Raw genomic sequence first — 21,750 nt, 5'->3', positions numbered from 1 at the left:
GAATGCAGATTGATTTATTCTCTGCTTCGAGGGAGCAAGGTTTGATAAAAACAGCTCCAGTCAAAAGAGAAACCGCATTCCAAACATTCCTGTGGTTAATCCTGTCCAAGGGTTGGAATGCACTGTTGCTAAGCGACGCCCTTCAGTGAAGGCCATGCCTCAGAGAGGAGAAGTGAAAGTTAAAATGGAATGTTTTGTCTTCAGAGTCTGAAGAGCTCTTGGAAATTTCCAACGCAGCCAGCGTTGAGAGCTGCCAGGTGCACAGAGTGTAAACAAGCCAGCTATTGGATTTTAGAGGCTTGTGTTTGAGAGTCAATGCAAGGACTCAAAATGGATGCCAAGAAGGGGGGAGGCCTGCCTACTCCAGACCTTCTGACCAGTGACAATTATGCATCTTGGTCTATTAAGATGAAGGCCCTGCTGCAGAATCAGAGACTGTTTGGGGTGATTGAAAACCCCATTCCAGCAGCACCAACGCGTGCTTGGGAGTCACAGGATGTAAAGGCCAGAACTGCTATAATTCTGTGCGTGTCAGATTCGGAGCTGATCCACATACAAGATTTAGGCCACGCGAGAGATGTTTGGGACACGCTGAGAAGGACACATCAGAGAGATGCAGGTTCTTCAGCGTTGCTGTATTTTGAGAAGCTGACCAACCTGAGGCTTGCGCCTGATGGAGATGTTCAAGCACACCTGACGGAAATGAAATTTTTGCGTCAACAGATGGTGGAACGCAATTTCCGTCTGGATGAGGAAGTGTTTTGCTTCATGGTGATCAACAGCCTGGATCGGACTTACAAAACAGTTGCCAGTCAGCTGGGGTCTCTCCCAGCAGCGGATTTGACTTCGGAGAGGGTCTTTGCCGTGGTTCTTTGTGAACATGACAGACTTGCCGCCCTGCAAGTCAAGGACAGGGGGAGACAAGAACGGAGTTCTGACACCCCCACTGCTGTTGCTACTGGAGAAAATGCTGTAGCTTTAAACGTTGTCCGATGCTACAATTGTGACCAGACTGGGCATCTTCAGCGGTACTGCAAGAAGCCACGTAAGAACAGAGGAGCTAAGGTGAGCTCCGCAAAGTCTGAGGCGTCAGACAAAGGTCACACCAAGCCAAAGGCAAAGACTGCAAAAGCTTTGATGTCGCTAAAAGCCACACCAGAGGTGGGAAACTTCTTTATCCTAGACACCGGATGCACGCAGCATATGTGTCGACACATAGGACTATTTTCTACGTTTAAGAAGCAAAGCTTCGCGGTGCAACTAGCCAACGGTCAAAAGCTGGAAGCGACCGGAATTGGGACTGTGTATCTTGAAAGTCTGAACTTGACTATAAGCAATGTTTATTTGGTTCCAGAGTTGAAGTACAATCTGCTCAGCGTTTCACAGATTGCCAAGAAGGGACTAAAACTGTCCTATGATGATCAGAACTGCGAGATCTACAAAGATGGAGAGTTGTATCTTTCTGCCAAAGAGAAAGATGGACTGTATTTGTTGACTTTTGATCAAAGTGATTACATGAAATGTAATTCTTGTGATTCTAACATGATCTCTTTTACAGGTGTAGCCAAGAAGAACACCAAGCAGGTGACCTCGAGGGTCGACAAGGCATTTCAGCGGGTGTATGCTGATGTGATTGGTCCTTTAGCACCTTCTAGAGGCAATGCAAAGTATTACCTAATATGTGTTGATTCTTTTACAGGTTTTGTCTGGCTTTATCTTTTGGAGAGACCGAAAGAAGCCTTAGAAAGGTTTAAAGAGTTTTGTGACAAGGTTAAAAATATGCATGATGCTGACATAGGTTGTCTTTGCACAGATGAGAAGCCAATTTTTCTTTTACAGGAGTTCCAGAGGTTCCTGAAGAAGAAAGGGATAAGACACAAAATTGCTAGTTCCGAAGAAGCTTGGAACAAATGTGTCTGTAGTAGGGTGAACAAAGAATTGCAAAAGGGAATGCATGCCCAATTGCTAAGTTCACATTTGCCACATGAGTACTGGGCTGAGTCGCTAATGTCATTCTGTTACACGTGGTTGAGAAAGTTTTCAAAAGAGTTGGGATGTTCTCCTTTTGAGAAACTGTTCCACAGAAAACCTTCTGTTGCCCATTTCAAGGTTTTTGGGTCTCATGTGAGAACAGAAACTCCAGATGGGGTAAAGAATGCCAGAGGCATTTTTGTGGGTTATGAAAAGGGTCTCTACAGAGTAATTTTGTCTGAATCTGGAAAGGTGATTCTCACAAAATTTCTAGAGAGTGCTCCTGAAAAGGAGAGAGTGATTGTTCAAACATTTCCCACAGGTGATGATGATTCTGATGATGATGATGAGTTTGATCTTATTGAGTTCAGTGGTACTGATGATGACAGCGATAGCTCAGACAGCTCAGTTGTCACAGTCATTGAGAGGAAATCTCACATAATGACTAGACCCTCAGAAGAGGAGGATGAACCACTGATTAAGCTTAGTACTGGTTCTCCAGAGAGTTCAAAGGCTGAACCAGAAAGCAAGGGAGAGCAGCACCTCTTACGTAGGTCTGAGAGAGCAACGAAGGGTGTACCACCCAAGAGGTATTCACAAGAGTTTGCTAACTTATGTGTTGCTGTTGTAAACGACCAAGGTCAAATTGAAGCTGTGTCTGAGTCAGAGACAAAGGCACAACAGAGAGTTGCTAACCAAGGTAATGCAGATGCACTCATTCCTTGGAAGTCACACAACCAGAGAGGTACATTGGTAAAACCAGTGGCGGGTAGTTCCAAGGGTGGAACTGAAACAACAGGGGAATGTTATAAGTATAACAACTGTTTGTTTTCTTCTCTGGATGACGCTTTGCTCGCAGCACGCATTGATACTTTAGGGGGAGTATGTTATTCTAAAGCAGCAATGCGGCAGCAAAGGCTATAGCAGCCAAGACTGCTGCTTGTGGCTGGAAAGCCAAACAGGAAGTTTGTGACTGTTGCCATGGGAACAAAGGGGCAGTCCATTCTGTACTGAGCACCGGATGTTAGCTCAGTGGGTTTGTCACATGACCTGTACAGGATGTACATGGGTGGAGGTGGAGTTTATTCTAACTGCTGATGAGTGCAGACATGTTTTCTCTGTACTGAAGTAAAAGACAGAAATAAAAGATGTAAATAGATTTCTGTCTGCTTCTTTCCCCTCCCTGGGGACACCAAAGGGGAGAGAGAAGCAGTTGGTGTGTTTTCCTCACAGCCTGAGGAAAATCGCCGGAACGGACCTCGCGTATGTTGTTTCCTGCCGGGAGTCGCCGGAGGGAGGTCTAAGGAATTCAGCCGGTGCCTGATCAGATAGGCACATACCTCTGAGACGGGCCAGAATTCCAACAGTGTCCCACACCAGAGGTACTACCACTCCCCTAATACTCCTTACACCCCCTTTTAATATTATTATGTCTTGGTGTGTTGGAGTGAAATTGCACTCCTAATTTTTTTAAGGAGGAGGAGGAGGAGGAGGAATTGGCTTCTTGTATCCATGACTTTTTAAAGCAGAGATCCCGCACCTTCACTGTGTAGACAGACATTCAGCATTTTAGGGGGGGGACAGCACTCTGCTCTGTGCCATGTGGACTATACCCTTTTAATTCTGCTTGCAGCAGATGGTGGGGCAGCAGCTTCTCAGGAACCACAAAGACCATCTTGTAGAAGAAGCTGCTCATCACTAGTACTAGACAAGATACCTTCAGGGAAAATAATCTCCCAGACATTGCTAATGTCACAATTGAAGAAGCAATCTGGCTATTTCTGACTCAGCCAGAACAATCCATTAAGCATCCATTAAAGCATCAGTAGGAAAATATGTTTTCCCCCTTTAAATAAAAGAATCCATAAATACATTGCCCAAGGACAGGACTAAAATGAGTTTTGCTTGTTATTAGATTTTACTTTGATTAAAATAATGTTGCATCTATAGAAAGAGTAAATACGATGCACGGTATACCTTTGACTTCAAAAGCGCTCAGTTTGAACTCATGCAATATCATCTATAGTTATGTGAATGAGGGAGCCCCAGATATTAGTGCTAAATGATGCTAGGGAAATGCCATAGACTACTGCAGGCATGTGAGTTTACCATAGGCATCTAATTGGCCTTGGAGGTACTGTATATGGGATGCTGGACTAGATAGACAGGTCTTAGAAACCTAGCAAGTCTAGGTTACATAGATAGGGCTCTTCTCAGGCAGTGACAGCAGGGCAGTGCCATGCAGCCAGTGGAGGACTGGTCCATTAGGGCAAATGGGAAACTGCCCACCAACTTCTATGTGTTCTCAGCCAGGCCCCACCTGCCTACCTTACCTGCATACAACCAGTCCAGGACGTGACACTGCCTGCCAGATTCTTCATCCTTAGTTTCGGTGTTTCCCTTGTAGAACTCAGCAGATAGGAAGATGAGGGCAAAACTAGAATTAGTTAGCTTTGCACAGAAGTAGGCTCTGGTCCTACATACTGTTAGTCTCTGCCTCCCACCTACCAGTCCCAATGGGCATCAGCAACCACTGCATGGAGCCACCTCCCAACAGTGGCATTACTGCCACTTACTAGGGCAGGACGGCTGCAAGATTGGTGTGGTGCGGGTGCACTGGCACAGCCAATCCTGCACTCCCACTAGTGCACCCAAGCAACAATGACCTCACCACCTACACCATCCCCCAAAGTGGCAGGGGGATGAATGCCAAGAGGCCAATGCCACAGACCCATCCCACCTTGGCAACTGCCCTGTGGATCTTCTTATTCCCTTCGCTTTGTATTAAAGTTTTCTCATGGCAGGAGTGATGACATCATTCGGCAAAGCGTCATGGTAATTGCTCTGACACTCCTTGCTCCAGCAAGGGAATGAGGTGATAATTGGGCTTTCAGTTTTTGCTATTGATTATGACAGAGTATCAGTGGAAGTCAGAGCAAGTCAGAAATCATCAAGAAAAGGGTGGCTATTTCTTTCCCTAAATGTGTTTCTTACATCATGCTCACAGCTGAAAAGGTAACACTTCTTTGCAAAGATCATTTGCATTTCTAATTAAGAGCTAAAGGTTTCACATCCGCTGAAGATCTTTTATTGAACTTCAGTATGTTTTACACATTGAACCTAGGCAGTTTGAAGCAACCACCACTGAGTTCAATGCCACTTTCCCTCAGGAAAGTGTGCATAGGATCGCAGCCATGCCACATGTCTGATCAGAGATGTGAACCCAGACAAAGTCCAACATGCTGGATGTGATGCTGTGTCCCGTGCCTACATTTTGGACTTGCACCTTGGAGATATGGCTATGGACTTCCTTGGGATGTGGCTATGGGGGCTGCCATGATGAGCTCCTGGACTTCAGAATTCATGACTACACCACTGACTAGAACTTTGCTCTTTCGGTTCTTTCATCTCCACCCAGAATTCTGCTGTCAAGGTAATTCACTACCTCCTGCCTCACTCAGACTTGGGCTCTGTACACACCATCAATTTAATGCTCATTATTTTCCCCCAAAGAATCTTGGGAACTATGGTTTGATAAGGATGCTGGGAGTTGTAGCTCTCTGAGGGATAAGTTCCCAAGATCCTTTGAGGGACATAATATGCTTTAAATGTATGGTGTGTATGTAGCTTAATGCTTCTCCAGGTATGGCTGAGAGAGACTCAGCCTGAAATCTTGGAGACTGGCTTCCGGTCAGGGCAGACAATATTGAGTAAGGTAGGCTAATGGTCTGATGCAATATAAAGCAGCTTCCTATGTTCCTATATTCTTGGCAGATCTAGTAAGCCACAATGAGCAGCACAAGAGTGTAAGCTGACCCACTACCATGAGATCTGAAGACACACACCCCAATCCTGTTTGGGACTGCCACAAATCTCTGCTGCCTTTGACCGAAACTGGTATTTAGGAGTCGCAAATGAAAGTGCAGTTGTTAACTATGGAGGACATTCTGTCACATTAACGTTATTATGACCTATCATTCAAAGTTAACGTAGAGTATGACTTTGATCAGGATTCCTGCTTGCATTCTCCTAGGCCCCTAATGTTGGAACTTGCACACAATGCAGTTTCTTTAGTTCAGCTTGTCCTGCTGACTGATCCATAAAGTTTGCATGAGTCAACCTTTTCTCTTGCTGCGTTATTACCACCAGCCAGGACTGAGGGAGGTATGGGAGCTATTCTGGAAGCCAGAGAAGCACTAACAGCTGGGGGGAGAGATCCATCTGGGATTCAAGCATAAGGCAGGCATGCAAGCCTGCTGCTTTCAAATGCTCCTTGTTGACATTCCCGCTAATAAATGCACCACTAATGAAAGGTAGATTCTTCTCAAAGGCAAGCAAAGCACTTTGTTTTGAAATGCTTTCATCAAATGCATTCTAAATTTCTGCTAATATTCATTTAAAAGAAATACTTAAAAGCAAGAGATTGTTGGGATTGGAAAGGCCAGTCACCTCCTGAGCACTGAATATGTCTAACCTCATTTTATGTTCTAAACATCTGGGCAGCTACCTGAGAATAAATGAAATATTTCTGAGATATTATGAATATGTCAAATGTACCACATTCAAGATGTACATGTCTTGGAGGAGAAAGCCACACACAAAAAAGAATAAGTAGGGATTATGCTAAAACTGACCAATTATGCAGAGTGAACTCTGAAAAAATGTGGAGAATCTAAGGGCTTGTGCACACCAGAGCAGAATGTGATTTTGCACCCGCCTGTCTCCCAGTTAATTAAGGGGTGGTCACAGGCTGTCTATCCCAGTGTTGTCTTCAATCTTTCCCCCTTTAAATGTGGTGTTTATCAATGCCTGGAAAGGCTGAATTTTTTTGGAGGGGGCCCTCACATTTAATGTATGAGACGACACTCTAATGGGATCCACATTTTGTACTGGTGTGAACTATGAACGCAATGACAAACCTAGACAGCATCTTAAAAAGCAGAGACATCACCTTGCCAACAAAGGTCCGTATAGTTAAAGCTATGGTTTTCCCAGTAGTGATGTATGGAAGTGAGAGCTGGACCATAAAGAAGGCTGATCGCCGAAGAATTGATGCTTTTGAATTATGGTGCTGGAGGAAACTCTTGAGGGTCCCATGGACTGCAAGAAGATCAAACCTATCCATTCTGAAGGAAATCAAGCCTAAGTGCTCACTGGAAGGACACATCGTGAAGCCGAGGCTCCAATACTTTGGCCACCTCATGAGAAGAGAAGACTCCCTGGAAAAGACCCTGATGTTGGGAAAGATGGAGGGCACAAGGAGAAGGGGACGACAGAGGACAAGATGGTTGGATAGTGTTCGCGAAGCTACCAGCATGAGTTTGACCAAATTGCGGAAGGCAGTGGAAGACGTGCCTGGCGTGCTCTGGTCCATGGGGTCATGAAGAGTCGGACATGACTAAATGACTAAACAACTAAACAACAACGAACTGTGAACTGTGGAAAGCTTAACTAAAGCTTAACAGTATGATTGCCTTGCCTACTTTTGGATGCCGTGGCACAAATAAATACTGAGGAGGAAATCAGGAGAACAGTATATGAAAATCAGAATCTTCAATGCATATTTATGTGCATGATTTTATAGTGCTGTACAAATTTATTGCTTATGTGAATTATATTGTTACCTGTCCCGGGTTCATATATTTATTTGCCTGCCCTTCACCATAATGTCCACAAGGTGAGTGACAATAATTTTAGGAGGAGGGGGGTTAAAAATCAAAATAATCAGATAATAAAATAAAATAAAAAATATTCTAGTGCTCAGACTGAGTATTACCATTTGCTAAGACATCATGATATACTCAAACACGGGGGTGATATATATCCCACCAAAATCAATGGTAGAATCCATAAATGAAAACTTGCAAGACACTTGAGGGGTTAAACTTTTACCACTGTGACTAAGGTAAGTGGAAATGTTCTCATTTCCCGGGCTAAATTCTTGCAGTAAGAAGAATACAGTAAAGTGTTACACAGTCATTGCCTTAGGCTAGCCTAAGTCAGTTTAAAACCTTAACAAAAATCTTCACAATGTAATAAAATGGTAGTGGTATCCAGCTATCGAACTTTAAATATAACTTTTTTATGAAAAAAAATCTATTTTTTAATTTTAATAGGTCTCATAGTGAGAAATTGGTTCAGAAAGCCAGCATTGATCTGTAGTTTAAAAGTTCATAACTGCTACAAAATTAATACATGCATTGTATAGGTGGATGTAAGCTCTAGGACATAACAATGCTATGGGGTTTTGTGGAGTGGAAATTATAGTTTAATATCTCAGCTCTGGGAAGAAAACATAAGCTCCTATTTCCAACTAACTTCCTTAGCATTTGTAGTGTGGTGCCTGCTATGGCAGAATGACTGCTTAGAAAAATTAAAGGACTATCTGCCCAAGCAGCCATATTGCAGATTTTTAATGTCAGATGTACCCAAACCGAAAACAATTGCAACACAGCTATGTGAAAGAACAAACATCAGTTTATAAAAAAAGTATGATTCATGCCAACTTTTCACCATTTGCATTCTCTCTGTGTTCCCAAAGGATGATTCCCCAAAGCAAGGATACTTTTTTAAAAACGGATTCCCTGAAAAATAATTCTGATTTATAAAGTGGCATTCAGTCACCTTTTTAAAAGCATTGTAAAGTGTATACAAGCCATCAGGGAAATGAGAATAGGGATGTTAAGCCTTTGTAAGGAAAGCTATGAATTATTGCTGGCATAATAACTACTATGCGTGCCTGTGAAAGTCAATAAATTTTATATTAAAATCTGCATAATATGTCTAAGAACTGAAAGTGTAAATGGGCAGGGGAGGGGAGACAACTTTCACAGATTTTCTTTTTACAAAGGTGGAGCCGCAAATTATTATTATTTTGCACTGGATAAATCATCACTATCTGTTTATTTGTATGCCACTTTCCCCATCTCCCGCCTAGGGTAGTGCAGACATTCTCATTCAGGCTCTCACTGAGAGGGGCCTTTTGCCCACCATTGTCATTGTCATCCCACATGGCAGCCAGCAAATAACCCACAATCTGCAACTTCACTGAGACATCCCAGACAGGTCACATGGCTTTAGGGGTTCAAAGTCCCCAAAGAAAGTAACATCTCTGAGAGACTGGACCTGAGTTTAGCTACAATACAATAAACTGCCATGCCTTTATTATTACAGCAGTACCTCTAGTTACGAACTTAATTCGTTCCAGAGGTCCGTTCTTAACCTGAAACTGTTCTTAACTAGAGGTGTGCTTTCGCTAATGGGGCCTCTTGCTGCCTCTGCACTGCCGGCACATGATTTCTGTTCTTATCCTGGGGCAAAGTTCCCAACTCGAGGTAACTCTTCCAGGTTAGCAGCGTTTGTAACCTGAAGCGTTTGTAACCTGAGGCATTTGTAACTCGAGGTACCACTGCATTATTATTTATTAAATTTGTTAGTCGCTTTCTCTTACCCAAGGCAACCCAACGCAGCTTACAACCATTCAGTCCAGGTTATTCATAGTCGCTCCCCACAAAAAATGAGAATTTGCGTCTTCAAAAATGAGGACGCTCATTTGCATGTTTGTGTGCAAACTCAGAAATAATTGAGATAATTTAAATAGAGATATAATACATCTCACCATAGTGGGGAAGTGGCCAGGTGCTGCTGTTGAAAGGCAACTTCAAGGCTCTTGCACTCTCTTTTTTTGTTCTTCATCTTTAAACCAGGCTTGTACTGTACAGCACTCCAATAGAGGACACTGTAAAGTAAGTCACATGACCTGTCTAAGAAGCAAGCATTTCTAAAGCATATATTTAAATCATATTTTATTACTTTTTACATGGGCTTACCCAGTGGTTTTCCATCCAGGCATTACCCAGACAAAGACCTGTTTCACTTCAGGAGGGCTGCCACTTCATTTCTTCAGACCCGTATCTCAAACAGCTATGGTACAAGGTACTTAGAAGCAATGTTCCAGGGCCCATTTGGGTCATGGTCAACTTGTCATACAAACAGAATTATGCTTTCCCTACAAAGGCTTTTCTATTCTTAACAAATGCTCCAAAAACTTCTGCTAATATAGAAAGTGGAAGTCAGATTATGAATGAAAACACAAAGGTGAAAGCATACAACACCAGTTCTGGTCCAACTGCACTGCCTGCTGGTTAGTTTCCAGACACTATTCAAAAAGCTGTTTTTACCCATTAAAGCCAAATGCAGCTTAGGAGCCCAATACCTAAGAGACTGACTCATCCTATAGGAACCTGCTGGGACACTGGGTTTGTCATCTGAGGCCCTTCTCTGTGTCCCACCTCTTAAAGAAGCACAAAGAATGGTGACCAAAGAATGGACCTTCTCTGTTAAAAGCCTCCTGTCTTTGGAACTCTCTCCCAGGGAGGCATGCCTGGCACCAACCATACTATCATTTCAACACTAGGTTAAAAACATTTTTATTCTCCAGGGCATCTGGGCATGATTTTGTTACCGTTACTCTTGATATCATGCATCACTTAATACACTTTTATTACATTTCATTGTATTATACACATTGTAAATTGCTATGAGCCTTTCTTATATACTGTATTTTTCGCTCTATAGGACGCACTTTTTCCCCTCCAAAAATGAAGGGGAAATGTGTGTGCATCCTATGGAGCGAATGCAGGCTTTTGCTGAAGTCTGGAGAGGGAGAGGGGTCGGTGCACACCGACCCCTCTCCCTCTCCAGGCTTCAGGAAGCTATCCGCAAGCCTTCAGAGCGCGTCAGGAGTGCCCGCTGGGTTCCGAAGGCTTGCGGATAGCTGCCCAAGCTCTGGGAGCGAAGGCGAGGTTGCACGCAACTTTGTCGCCGCTCCCGGACCCATTCTGGGGGCTGGGGTTGGGGGAAGCTCAGGCTTCCCCAGCCCCGCGGCTAAAAAGGAAGCCAAGACAGCGAGCGGGATCCATCCCGCTCGCTGTCTTGGCTCCTGCCAAAGCCACGCGCAGCCTCTCCTGGCTGGAGAGGTTGTGTGTGGCTAAAGAGGAAGCCAAGATGGAGCGGGATGGATCCCGCTCACTGTCTTGGCTTCTTTGCTCTTTGGGGCTGGGGAGGGAAATATTTTTTTTTTCTTTATTTTCCCCCAGAAAAACTAGGTGCACCCTATGGTCCAGTGTGCCCTATAGAGCAAAAAATATGGTATAAAGTGATAGGCAAGTCTAATGAATCATCTCAAATCATTCACAGAATCAGATGTAGGTTCAAAACATCCCTCTGCATTGGAGGGAATGGAAAAGCCCCTTTATATGGTGGCTCCATTTGCTCAGAGTGCATGTACACTAGGCTTTGGGCCAGGGACGTTGTGTGGAATTATGACCCACTGAACCATGGAATATATTTTCTACTCTATGCTGCTGAGGATCATAGCTTACACACGTTTCCAGAGCCAGCATAAGAGTAACCCTCCGATCTAGCCTTCCTTTTCATATGTGCCTAAAAATAATTAGTAATAGATAGGGATATAATTTAAAATCTGTCTTAAGGGATACTGCTTTTGACATATATTCTTGAGATACATTTTCAGAAATAATATTCTAGCCACCAGGGATCGTCATATAAAACCTTTAATGTGATTAAAGTGGGCCAGCATCCATAGTCATCTAGAGCTAGTGGAGAAGAGATTATATTATTGTGTTTTTTAAAAAAAAAAAAATGGGAAAAATGGAATCTAAGACAACGCTAAGAACAGGTTTTTTTATTTATTTTTAAAAGCTGCAGAGTGCTGCTAGATCAGAAAGCTACGCAAAGGATACTTAACGTTCTAAGAATATGGGAGTTAAATTATAGGAAATGCACAGGAAGCTACAGCAAAAGGTACACCACTCAGTTTGAAAAGGATGTGGACCTATCTGTCAGCAAGGAGATTGCTGCGGCATAGAGTGCTGTCCCACCTCAAGTTGCAGCGGAGATTTTATTACTATATTCTCCCATAAACTATTTTATATGCATGGTAACACACTGCAAGGCACGCATTCATCAGCCAGCAAGCTCTCACGTTGAATACAGACACTCTTGTAAAGGGGCATTGCAAACTTGAAATAAGATTAGTTTATAAGCATTTTCAAGGTCTATGCCTTTCCATGCTGATTTGGCTAGTATTATACGGTAAATCACATTTCCCTACCTTTTCTCCGCTGGACGGTATGAAAGGTGGGGGGAAATCAATTGGTAATAAAACTAAATTTGCTGTGACTAGGCCAAAGTAAACAAGGGGGCAGGAGGCAGAGAGGAGAGGAATGGATTTAAAGCAGAAGCCTATAAAAATGCTGGTTTTTGAAAAGGACCTAAAAAAACAACAACAAACCCCGCTACACCATTTTCAGCCAGTAGCAAGCCAGGACTCTCTTTAGACCAGCTTCCTTCAATTAAATTGCATCATCAAACTACACAATGCCACAATAAGGAAGCATTTAGATAACAGGAATATGGGATTCTCTGGAAAATGCATGATTTTACATGTGGCTCCCATAAAACCACTAAGGAATTAAAGTTTATAGCCTTTGGATTAAACAGTAAAAGTAAAAACAGAAAACAGAAACAAACCACAGATCTGGTGCTTGGTAGCACCACCAAGAACAATGACTCTATACATAGCTCCTGATGATCCCAGCAAAAATCTCCTATAAGGAGCTGCCAATGGACTGCAAGAAAAGCCTCCATTGGCATCAACAGGAACTTCCTGAGATTAATGTCACATCAAGTTTGGTCCTTAGCATTCTAAGTGTTCAAAGTGTCTGTTGGCTCCTCATGAGGCCTGCACTATACATACACCAGAATGAGGTGAAACAGTCCCGAGACAGTGCAAAAGACTGACAGTGTCACTTCAGACCATGGATGGGCAATCATATTTTTGAAAGTCCCCACCTATGTCAAAAACTGTCTGCAAATAAAAAAAGAGCACAGCAGGCAAAGAGCTCATCTAGAAATTCGCTCCCCAGTGTGCTACCTTTTAGTATGTAGAAGAATCATGTTTGGAATAGGACTGTGGGCCAACTGTGGAACCCACATCTCCCACATGGGGCCACCTGTGGCCCTACCTCCTATATTAGTGTTAGGTATGCACACCACTGAGCCTAGGGCTTGCCGATCGGAAGGTCAGTGGTTCAAATCCCTCTGATGGGGTGAGCTCCCGTTGCTCGGTCCCAGCTCCTGCCAACCTAGCAGTTCGAAAGCACATCAGAGTGCAAGTACATAAATAGGTACCGCTCTGGCGGGAAGATAAATGGCTTTTCCGTGTGCTGCTCTGGTTTCGCCAGAAGTGGCTTAGTCAGCTGGCCACATGACCTGGAAAAACTGTCTGTGGACAAATGTCGTCTCCCTCGGCCAGTAAAGCGAGATGAGTGCCACAACCCCAGAGTCATTTGCAACTGGACTTAACTGTCAGGGGTCCTTTACCTTTTATGCACACCTGCAAGGGAAAGACTACTAATTCACTCTCCATATTACAACATTCGATACCCACGGAAAGTCTACATGTCAAGGAGTTCCCTTGAAGATGCCCATGCATAACACCTGTACTTTGGGAGTAGGCACATGGCCCTGCAGCCTTGTTCTGTGTATGGGTCTCCTTCACACATTGCATGCGCAGGGCTCACACTGCATTCAAAGGCAGAATCCCTTGTAATGCAGTCCCACCCTAACAGCATAGCAAACTACGATTTAGCAGAATAAGCTTACGCAGAAGAAAAGCCTGAGATTGGTGATATTCTGACAGCAACTGAGTGAAAAGGTGCCCCAGCACATTTGTCAATCGCACTAAAGACTGGAAAGATGGAGCAGAAAAAAGTGGGGCTGTAAAGAAACTATAGGCATGGCAGATCAGATTATGATCCATGTAATGTAAGATTTTGCAATTAGTGTAAAGCTGGGCAGCCTTTTCATTAGGAATGTAAGTAAGCTGCCTTACTCTAAAACCAGACCATTGGGCCATTTATCCCAGTATTTTTAATACAGTGGCTTTCCAGGGTTTCAGACAGTTCCTTGCCCTAGCACCTTCGAACTGCTGAACTATCAGCAAAAATTACAGTTGCTGTGTACCTGGGCAGAGAAGTGTACCTGCGCAAAAGTTTCCATGAAAATGTTCTGCAAAAAGAGAGTTGGAATCTTACACATGAAGAGATTTTATGGAATGAAGAGCAGTGGTTGTCCTGTTTGCTGTGGCCTTCACCCTAGTTCAAAGTTGTGTAATTGCATTTTTGGAAGGTGGGATGATCCGGCAAGTGCAAGAAGGCTTTCCATCTGTCAGCAAGAAAGTGGCTTGTCCTCACGAATCTTTGCTTTCCATAGTCAACAATGTGACCCAGCCATACACACAGTTCTCTGGATCACAGGCTGATTTTAATGAGATGATTCCGGGTAATTGGTTTGTAGGACTCCAGGCCAAGGAGGCAAAGCGAAATTCTACTTCCATAGATGCAGAAGCAGAATCCACTTACTGACCTGTCAGTCTTCAGAAATGTCAGTACTCTGCATGCTGATATACCATCAGATAAAGCTGGCACTGCTATATGATCTTTCCATTTTTAAAAGACACTCACAAATAATGAGCAGGAGATGTCCAACCATAAATATCGCAGGCAACTTTAAAAATGAAATTATTGATTAAACAACATCCATCTTCATGTTCATTTCCATTAACTGTCAGCATGGGGCTCCTGAAACATAACTTCTTGTTTCCTTAATATGATTTGGGAAAGAAAAAAATTAACACATTCACTCTCTCAAAACAATTTAATTTTGTACTCTGTATAACTTGTAGCAAACAGCTATTAGGCGTTCTTGAGATAATGAATCACAATATGATACATGTCTGTTTACCAGGACGTTGTCAGCCCTGTCTCCTTAACATTCCTTATCATCATTCAGTTGAAAAATCCCAGCACACCAGTTTCTTAGCACTGAATGGTTAAGTGGATTCCACACTCTTTTCTGCTGCATATTCATTTCATAAATGTCACCGCACCCACTGAAGTTTCTGAGATGAAAAAAAGAGGGAGAAATGAATGGAGATGAATTGTTTAATGGGTTACTTCAACTGTCCACAATTTATAACTTCTTGTGTTCCTTGCTGTGAAAAAGACTGAAATACCTGCTTGAACAGTAGTATCTTCAGTTTCTAGTACCATGGTCAGCTCCAGCTACATTCACATAAATGAAGGAAAACAGACTTAATTTTTAATTCATCATGAGGATTATATTTGGTAAAAAAAAAACCCTGACTTCTGACTTTTCACTGCATATCCCACCTTTCTACAGAATATTCAAGATGGTGTACATTAACTTTAATTGTGAACTGCCCTAGAATCCATTTTTCGTGGACAATATTTGAACATTTTAAATAAGTATATAAACATATAAAAGAAACAACACAAAATACAAGTGCACAATAACAATTGCACTCATCTAATAAAACAGATGAAAAACAGCTATAAAGGCAATTGTGCTGTAACATCAACTTAACAGCAATAAACTGGAAAAGCTGGCTGAAATTTACCTAAACCTGTTATATCCTTCCTAGGAAGCTCATCAGCTCTATCCAACCCTTCACCCCTCCACTCCTGTGAATGAATTCACTGGCTGTACTAATCAATCTTATCTTCACCCAGCAGAAAAAGATTATTCAGTAATGATCCATTTTGAATATTCTGCATTACTGAGAAAAACAACTGCTTGTTTTGTGATGCATTTCTTGTTTGCTTCTGTATTTAAAATCTCAAGGGCTTTTAACTCTCACCTGATGGTGTTCTTTGGAGCCAGTGTACATCTGACACTAAACTCTGATTATTGCTGTTTTCTTCTGGGAAGGTCATTCAGCATTAGGATGATGCATACAGCTCCTCTGGATTCAGGATTCAGACTCTGGTACCTCCTGATCCCCAAACCAGAGTCAGTCTAGAGAGGTAGTCAAAGTGGTGGTCCACAGACCAGTCAGTACCTGTCCACAAGCCACTGGCTTCCAGTCCCCAGTGACTCCACTACAGCTCATATTTGACTTTTGGGACCATATATGGTACTGGTTCCTGGCACACTGGGGGGGTGCCAGTCCACCTCATCAGAGAGCTTGAGAAAAACTGGCCTATGGAATCAAGATGCAACTTATTCTTTTCTTTCCAAGGAAGTGAGCATCTGGATGTTAGAGCAGGTTAGATAATCTGAAGAAGTAGGGAGAATGGAAGCATAAGCAACCTTTGTTTTTTCTCACCACACTTTCAGGTCTTATCTAAAGAGGAAGATGTATTCACTGAACACAAATATAGACACATCTACTTGGATATGACTTGAAAGTGCAGGGAAAGGATGCTTCTTATACTTCCTTTCTGATTACTCTTCTGGAACTTCTATAGTAATGATTTACTATACCTCGCTGCATTTTGGGTTTATGGACCACAATAAAGTCATGTGTACAAAGCAGCAATAAAAGGATAAGAACTACTGACAGAGCGAATAATCTCATAGGTTGGATCCAGATGGAAGACATGGTTAGAGCAGAGCATTAAGTTACTCCCTCTAGTTGAGCATACTTAAGTTTGCATCCAACCCTATAAATTCAATAATCTGAACATAAGATGAACCTGTTGGATCTGTTGGATCAGGCCAATGGCTCATCTAGTCCAACATCCTGTTCTCAGAGTAGCCAATCAGATACCCATGGCAGAGACGATCAAAGCACAAAAGCACTTCCCTGCCGTGCTACAACCGTGATTTCCAGCAACTAGTATTCAGAAGCATTACTGCCTCTGACCATGGAGGCAGAGCATAGCCATAATGGTTTGTAGCCTTAGATAGGTATAAATGAGACCATTTGTATCTCTTGGCGTAATAAATACAGGATAGTGAAATTTCCTTCTGATGGGTGACAATTAATTGTGATGGGTTTGAAAATGTTTGTCTGTCAATTAGCTCAGGCATCACAGACTTGCACGGATAAACAACAGCAATATTTGTTTAACCGAATATATTGATTGCCTTATCTGGCAACAAAAGGAAGAGTGTTAATGATGTCAGCAGAGAACAGAAGAGAAAGAGCTTGGTTTCAAATGGAATTTGTATTGAAGAAAGTAAGATTTCAGGGTGACATATTAAACTTAATTTAAACTGCAACGAAATCCCAGGGTGAGGAATCTGGCAAGGCAATTTGTTCTGCAAAGCCTTTTCATCATCGGGGGAAATGAGTCGGTTTTATTAGGCTTCTCCCAGATTCCCACCAACGTTGTATACAGTTGGGCAGAAGAAAAAAGGAGATCTATTGACTCACAATTAATGCACTTTGAATCAACATAGCATAAATTATTATCATCATCACCATCACAATGTTTGTAGCCAGCATAGTGCTATCCACATGTTATCAGATTCCAGCTTCCATGAGCCCCAACCAGAATGGCCAATAGTCAGGAATGACGGGAGTTGGAGTCAAAGAACATCTGGAGGGCACCACATTGGTGACCCTTGTTCTATACAATGTATTCCATAGGCATACATTCCTGCCACATTAGAGAAAGGGGGTGAGATTAGCATAAATATATATATATTATCCTCATAAGCACCAGACTGCCAAGCACTCTCAGTTCAGTTCACTTTCAACTGAGAAATTCATCTGATCAATCCCTGACAGCTGTTGTTCATGTCTCAGCTCAGAGAGAGAGAGCAGGAGAGAGACAGAGAAATAATGGCACTCTTATTAATGCGCATATCATCTTGCCTATGGGAATATCAATATGCATAAAGTTTCAAAGTGATACTTGAGCTGTTTGCCACTTACCTCCCATGGCTGACATTAGTGCTACAAGAAAATATCATCCCTAGAAAAGAGGCTAGTGATCTGAAGAAGGTAACAGAGACCCAACGGGCCCACTTTGAGAGTAGGCTTTCGGTGCTGCCATGGATCTTCCTGCAGGAGGATTCTTGCACTTGCTTTTGACATTGTCGTGTAAGGTAATTGTCTTAGAAGTATGCTGGTGTGAAAACTGACATGGATTCAGTTATTTCCTATTATCAGTGGCAGGGAACTGATCACTTGGCCCTTTTTGCACAGCATGGAAACCACAATGATCAGCTGGTGGGTCTTCAGTGCACAGAGCCTCACAAGCCACAATGATCAGCTGGTGATCACTGAAGCTTCTGTGCACTGCTATCCCTTGCTATCAGCTGCCCACTGGCCGGATCCAGTTCTCCAAAACACACACACACACATACTTTGGGCGCAATGTTTCAGAAAAGTGGCATACAGTCATACTTTGGGTTGAATATGCTTCATGTTGAGTGCGTTCGAGTTGCGCTCTGCAACAACCCAGAAGTAACGAAGTGCGTTACTTCCGGGTTTCGCCGCTCGCGCATGAGCAGATGCTCAAAATTACATCACGCGCATGCGCAGAAGCGACCAAAAGTGATGCGCGCACACGCAGACATGCCACTGCTAGTTACGTTTGATTCTGGATGCGAACGGGGCTCCGGAACGGATCCCGTTCGTATCCAGAGGTACCACTGTATAAAGAAACAAATGATGATGATGGGGTGATAGGAAGTAATGGAGGCATAAGTGATGTGTCCAGAAATTGCTATGCACGTGTCATTATAAACCAGATCCTTGTCTCCTAGCTTGCTATTAGGATAAACTCTGTTTCATTTCTCCTGCTGTTACTCATCATGGAACATGAAGCAGAGAAAATGCTCCTGGCTTAGGTGGATTTGTCATCACAGAGAGAAACGTCGTAGCCTCATTGATATGGGACAGATAAATTAGCAGAGCTTCTGTTCTAAGGCTATTGATTTCAATGTACAAATTTATTTTTTATTTATTTAAAATACCAACATTAAGAGACCCTCCCAATTCCATGCCTGAATTATGCTTTATGGAATTTTAGAGATTGGTTTTTCTCATACCGTCCAAGAGAAATTTCTGGTATTTAAGAGCCACTCATTTGATACATAAAGGCAATTCTGGTATTGCTAGGGGAGATGCATTGTAGAAAATGGCAAAGAAAATAAATATTTCTCAAAATAACTATGCCTTTGTAACATATTCATTTACTTGATTTTGCATTATTTGGGGAAACTTGAAAGGAAAACCAACAATTCAAGTTAGGAAATTCTCCCACATGTAATCTTGTTTAAGTCAAGAAAATATTCAAAGTCATGAAAATATTCTCAAGCCAAAATTATGCCTTAAAATTCAGAGGACTCTACATTTGATCAACGTGTGGCTCCAAGTAATTAAGGAAGATGTGGAAACAATCAATAAGCATGGACATCTATGATGGGTTGTCAACTTATGGGAAACTGATTTACCAAAACCTGAAGTTTGCTGTCTGAAAAACATCCAGAAGCTTTTTCACACCCTGGGGGTGGGGGTAAACATTATAGCCTAATAAAGTCCTGAAGGTGTTGCTACACTGGTTAACTGGAAAGTTGGCAGTTCTTACTGTGGGATACTCAGCCATGCAGGTCCCACTGGCGGAGGAAGAGGCATGCAGGGGGAGCGCACCAACGCCAGCAGGACGATCCCGGCAGGGTGCAATAGCGGTTGCCCTCCCCGCCTGCCCGCGCTGGGCACCACCCCCTGCGGGCGGTACACCACACCCCCAGGATGCGTGCCACGCCCCCGGGATGCACACCAGCCCCATCCCCACCTGCTCTCTGCCCCCCCCCCCGGTGCCGGAGCATGAAGCTCTGCCACAGGCAGGTCCCCAGGCTTATTTGCCAATACACTCTCCTTCACAGTTTGAGTGTCTCTCAAAAAGTTCCCAAGCACAGTTTCAAAGAGCAGCCACAGAGATGTTTTGAAAATTGAACAAAAATTAAACTCATGTTTCTCCCTAGTGTCATTTATAAAGGCAAGATTCAACTCTGCTTTAAGATGCAAACGCTATGCAATGGTTTATCTGCCACCTAGTGGTTTAGTTGTAAATATATTTTCCTCCTGTTTCATAGTCTTCCAGACAATAATGTCTCTTGTATGAGAAATATTATCAGACATTTGTTAGATATATAAAACATATATCTATATATATTATAAATAATAAAACCTGTGACGCTCCAGATGCTGTACGACTCCTATCAGCCCCAGTCAGTAAGGCCATTTTGTCAGGGATCGCGGAAGTTGGAGACTAGCATCTGCAAGGCCACCAGTTACCAATTCTATTTAAAAAGAAACTTTACTGAATATGGTGTGATTCAAGTAAATCAATGTGTTACTGATACAATTTATTCCTTACTGAAGATGCTCAAAGTCATGGCATCGGCAACAAGGGTTTTCACAATATTGGCCAACATCCATATCAGCCAAGTATCCATGTATTGTCTACAAGAGGATAATGGATGTCTTAATCCATTTTAGTAACTTCTCTCTAAAACGGGAACAACCACTTTTATTACATTCTTTTTTGGGCACTGCCTGGCAAAAACATTGTGAAGTGTTCAGCACATACTCAACCTGATACATCACTCTCTTTAACAGAGAACTTAAGATGGCAAATGCTGACAGAAATGAAGCCAAAACAAGTCTCTAAGAAACAAGAACATGGTATCAGGATGCCAAATGGTCTGCGTAAGTGCAAGGGTGTTTAAGAAAAGCTGTAAATGTCCAGCTTGTGCTTCTATCAGCTTACATATCCTAGAGAAAAGCACTGCTGCTTGGCTGGAACTCTGAAAGGAGCTCCCTTATCAGGAGGTGACGTGGATATACTGTAACATTTTGTTGCAGGCCTCACTTGTAGATGTTTAACCATCATTCCTCTTGGGACTTGTTCCTCCTGTTTGCCAAATGGCACAAAAAGCCAACAGATCCCAGTCACAAAAACAACACTAGAAAGATACACAAATGTAAAACTGTGAAATCTGTTCCCTACAGAAGCAACACTCATTGCCAGTTGCCTTTTGCTTTCAAAGTAATGGAACTGGGTTGTTGAGGCAAACGTTTAGTAAACTCCGTGAAGTTGCCTCTATTCTCTGCATGAATCATGACTTCTGCTATTTCCAGGAAAACTGCATAACAGCTAAGCGCTATTATTACATTTTTTTCCCCTGCACAGCAAGTTGTCAATTATACAGTGATGTGACACCACAGCTTAAGCATTATCTGATGATTCAGTGCTATGCACGCCTTTTAGTTCTAATTACAGTTACTGAAACTGTGCTTGCTAAGAACTTCCCCAAACCTTTTACATTGGAGTTAGACATACAATGATTCTGAACATTCAGAATCTGAAAGCTGGTTCACTTCAAAGGTACCTCTTTTCAAATCTGAAAAGAGCCAAGCTGTCGAGAATTTAAAAGAGAACAAGGATATAATGGACCTGCAAAGTCTATTATTGTGATGCACTGCCCTTCAATAAAGATTTGACGCTGCAGCCCGGACCTGGTTGTGGTCATGAACCATGCTGTGCCCTTAAGCAGACACCTGTCAACCCTTATGTGGCTCAGCTCTGTAGATGGTCCCAACTTTCAGATATATCATTGAAATCCAATTATATCCCAAGACTACTGATGATCCAGGCCATATTGAATGGAAATACATCTAAAAAAATACTTAAGTGATGATGGGGTACCTGTGGCCCTACAGACCACAACTCCAACGTTTTCTGGCCATTGGCCATACTATCTGGAAAGCTGCAGTTTCCCTAACCTTGAGTTAAATGTTGTTTCACGCATTCCATGGTGGCAAACACTGTCAAATGTTTGACAATATTCAGATATGGGGAATATTGCATTCAATATCGCTGGTTAAAACGTTAGTGCTTCTGCCCTGTTTTCTAATGTTCCTTTCACATTGCA

At 42.6% G+C, this 21,750-nt stretch overlaps 1 long non-coding RNA gene across 4 annotated transcripts in view; it reads right to left on the bottom strand.

Annotated features, from left to right (window-relative positions):
* Positions 1-21,750, bottom strand: part of LOC309378246 — a 221,306-nt gene that overhangs the window by 133,381 nt on the left and 66,175 nt on the right. Inside the window, exon 4 of one of the 4 annotated variants that reach the window (XR_014171938.1) lies at positions 14,699-14,956. The exons of the other annotated variants lie outside the window; for them this stretch is intronic. This is a non-coding gene — a long non-coding RNA (uncharacterized lncRNA). Of the gene's footprint in view, positions 1-14,698; positions 14,957-21,750 lie in introns of those variants that run through there. 4 annotated transcript variants of the gene reach the window in all.

Source organism: Podarcis melisellensis (genome assembly GCF_964234715.1).
Source record: "Podarcis melisellensis genome assembly, chromosome: 9".
Classification (NCBI taxonomy): domain Eukaryota; kingdom Metazoa; phylum Chordata; class Lepidosauria; order Squamata; family Lacertidae; genus Podarcis; species Podarcis melisellensis.
This window is presented reverse-complemented; position numbering and strand designations above follow the sequence as displayed.